At 42.4% G+C, this 3,858-nt stretch overlaps 1 non-coding gene across 1 annotated transcript; it reads left to right on the top strand.

Moving 5' to 3' along the window:
• Positions 1-1,498: 1,498 nt before the first annotated feature.
• Positions 1,499-1,572, top strand: trnai-aau (transfer RNA isoleucine (anticodon AAU)). Its single transcript has one exon. It is a non-coding gene; the product is annotated as a tRNA-Ile (tRNA).
• Positions 1,573-3,858: the final 2,286 nt, after the last annotated feature.

Genomic DNA, 3,858 nt, shown 5'->3' with positions numbered 1-3,858 from the left:
GCAACAGTTTGGTTTATTGGATATTTCTCTGATTTTAAAATGAATGACCAAAAAGAAAGGAAGTCGGCAGCCCTGCAACCCTCTGGGAGTGTGCAGGTTTTGTCATCTGCAGTTGAAACAGGGCCCCAACAACCCTCACAAATGTACAGGGTTCCCAGGAGTAGCAGGCAAATATGTTTGTCTTGCAAACGTTTTTTAATGTACCAAAGCCATTCCCTGGCTACCCATCCACATCGCTCAGGCCAAACTAAACGTTTGTTCTCCACAATGAATGTTTGTACATTTCAGGGTAAATCATCAGGCAATCAAGGCCAAGGAATGGAGAGAGAGAGAGAGATGACCTGGAGGGAGTTTCAGCCTCAGTTATTTATGCAGCAAAAAAGCGGAGATGGGTGGCTAACAAGAAAAAAAGAAAACATACACACACTCTCACACATTAGTATGTAAATATATCAATATATTGTCATTTCTTGTTTATTTCTTTTTATTTTATGATTAGAGATATTTAGGCCTACAGATGTTATCCATTTCCCACAACGGACATGTGCAGTTGTGCTTACTCACCGTTGGTGGAGAGGTCATGGTTAGGAGAGATGGGGGCTGACAAGGAAATAATTAAATACAACATGCATACACATTCTCTCTCGCTCTCCCACACGCACAATAAACATGACTCACACATTAGACCCAATGTAAATACATTTTAATAATTTGTTTATTTTACATATGCTCCATTTTATTTGAGGAAAATATCTGCAATAAAGTACATTCACAGTTAAAGCAATGTCTTTGGTTTATTGGATATTTCTCTGAATACAATGTGTGACCAGAAGGAAGTCGGCAGACCTGCAACCCCTGGACTGTGTAGGTTTTGTCATCTAGAGCTGAAAAATAGAGAGATGGGAGGAAGAGTGGAGTTTAAAGGTTTATCATTAATAACACACACAATTCTAGAATGAATTCATATTAGAATATATTACATAATAGTGACCAGTAGTTACTGTATTGTGATTGTTTAGTCGTAGTTACTGTATTGTGATTGTTTAGTCGTAGTTACTGTATTGTGATTGTTTAGTCATAGTTACTGTATTGTGATTGTTTAGTCATAGTTACTGTATTGTGATTGTTTAGTAATAGTTACCGTATTGTGATTGTTTAGTCATAGTTACTGTATTGTGATTGTTTACTCGTAGTTACTGTATTGTGATTGTTTAATAATAGTTACTGTATTTTGATTGTGATTGTTTAGTGTTTTATTTACTCAATCAAGTAGTGTGAATCAAGGAGGGATCGAACCGTGTCTCAAAAGCAGCAGAAAAGGTCAAATAAGATCACCACCTTTTCTGTTGCGGATATACAGAACTGGCTGCGGGGAACTGGGCTGAATTTGTTTATGTTCTCTGCCCTCTAACGGTAGAATGTAGACATTGTAAATGAATGACCCCCTCCAGATCCATATATGGGTGTAACCCAGTTCCGTTCGTCGTGTGTTACGTCAGGCCGGTTAGCTCAGTTGGTTAGAGCGTCGTGCTAATAACGCGAAGGTCGCGGGTTCGATACCCGTACTGGCCAGGATCTCTTTTACTGTTTCAAAACTCTATTGATTGGGGTCTACTATGTGGTTTTTAAATTAGTAATATGAATTGTCAATTGTTGTTTTATTGTGGAGTTACATTTTAATGTTTTTTCTAACTCATTGTATGAGTTTTCAGTTGTCTTTTATTTATTTATTTGACCTTTATTTAACTAGGTGGCCAGTTGAGAACAAGTTCTCATTTACAACTGCGACCTGGCCAAGATAAAGCAAAGCAGTGTGACACAAACAACAACACAGAGTTACACATGGAATAAATAAAACATACAGTCAATAATACAATAGAGAAAAAAAAATCTATATACAGTATGTGCAAATGAGGTAAGATAAGGGAGGTAAGGCAATAAATTGGCCATAGTGGCAAAAAAAGTACAATTTAGCAATTAAACACTGGAGTGGTAGATGTGCAGAAGTTGCATGTGCAAGTAGAAATACTGGTGTGCAAAGGAGCAAAAATAAATAACAGTATGGGGATGGGGTAGTTGGATGGGCTATTTACAGATGGGCTATGTACAGGTGCAGTGATCTGTAAGCTGCTCTGACAGCTGGTGCTTAAAGTTAGTGAGGGAGATATGAGTCTCCAACTTCAGTGATTTTTGCAATTCGTTTCAGTCATTGGCAGCAGAGAACTAGAAGGAAAGGCGGCCAAAGGAGGAATTGGCTTTGGGGGTGACCAGTGAGATATACCTGCTGGAGCGCGTGCTACGGGTGGGTGCTGCTATGGTGACCAGTGAGCTGAGATAAGGCGGGGTTTTACCTAGCAAAGACATTAGTATTTTATTATCAAAGGAAGAAGGGAGGACAGGGGACTTCCTGGACTAAGAGACAGAGAGACAGAATGGTGAAGAAATAGATAGACATTTGATTGATTCATTATTCACACACACACACACACACACACACACACACACACACACACACACACACACACACACACACACACACACACACACACACACACACACACACACACACACACACACACACACACACACACACACACACACCTACTCTTCAGGTATGTGCAGTTTGTCTGCAGTATATTTGATAATAACTTGTTGCTTTCCTTTTCTCCTGGCCAGACTGTCTGTGTCCCAAATGGCACCCGACTCCCAATAGGGCTCTGGTCAAAAGTAGTGCACTATTCAGGGAATAGGGCTCTGGTAAATAGTAGTGCACTATACAGGGAATAGGGCTCTGGTCAAAAGTAGTGCACTAAATAGGGAATAGGGCTCTGGTCAACAGTAGTGCACTATTCAGGGAATAGGGCTCTGGTAAATAGTAGTACGAATAGGATACCATTTGGGACGAAGGCTGTGAGTCTATTATTAACACAGCATGTGTTCTGTGCTTTAGATAGGATTATTCTGCCAGGCTGTAGTGTGTGTGTGTGTGTGTGTGTGTGTGTGTGTGTGTGTGTGTGTGTGTGTGTGTGTGTGTGTGTGTGTGTGTGTGTGTGTGTGTGTGTGTGTGTGTGTGTGTGTGTGTGTGTGTGTGTGTGTGTGTGTGTGTGTGTTTGGGTGTGTGTCTGTCAGGCTGTAAAGTTGAGGGGAAACTGGCATTTATAAGAGTGCAATTTCACGGCAGAGGATAGCCGTTAACACGCAAGGTTTAGTGATAATCAAAACCTTACCTTGGACATTCTTCTGTATGGAGGACCAGGCCTGGGTCTGGCAGGCAGGGAGAGAGAATGAGAGAGACTGGTGTTGACTGGTGCAGATCAGACCTGAGATATTCTGAAGTTTTCAATGGAAGGGGATGTGTGTTGTGAGGTTGAGTGTATATGTGGAGGGAGGTTTCTCTCTCCCCTCTGTGTGTTACTACATTGTATCCAGCTGTCCAGTGTTGTGCTCCAGCACCTGCGTCCCTCCCTGGCCCCAGAACCAGTTTGACCCCTAGGCGACCTGGAAGTAGTCCAGACCCCCAATGGAGGGGCAGAATAAAGGTCACTCCCACTACGCTTCCTGCCAACGGCACCATGTGTGTGTCTGTGTGTGTGGCCAGTTGGTTAGTGAGAGGGGGCGTTTGTTTGGTGGACACCTGCCCGTAGATCAGGTTATCTACCTACGTCACAAGCAAACTAACACAGAGAGAGACAGAGAGACACAGAGAGAGACAGAGAGAGACAGAGAGAGAAGAGAGAGAGAGAGAGAGAGAGAGAGAGAGAGAGAGAGAGAGAGAGAGAGAGAGAGAGAGAGAGAGAGAGAGAGAGAGAGAGAGAGAGAGAGAGAGAGAGAGAGGGGGAAAGGGAGAGAGAGAGATAG

Source organism: Salmo salar, chromosome ssa08 (assembly GCF_905237065.1).
Source record: "Salmo salar chromosome ssa08, Ssal_v3.1, whole genome shotgun sequence".
Classification (NCBI taxonomy): domain Eukaryota; kingdom Metazoa; phylum Chordata; class Actinopteri; order Salmoniformes; family Salmonidae; genus Salmo; species Salmo salar.
This window is presented reverse-complemented; position numbering and strand designations above follow the sequence as displayed.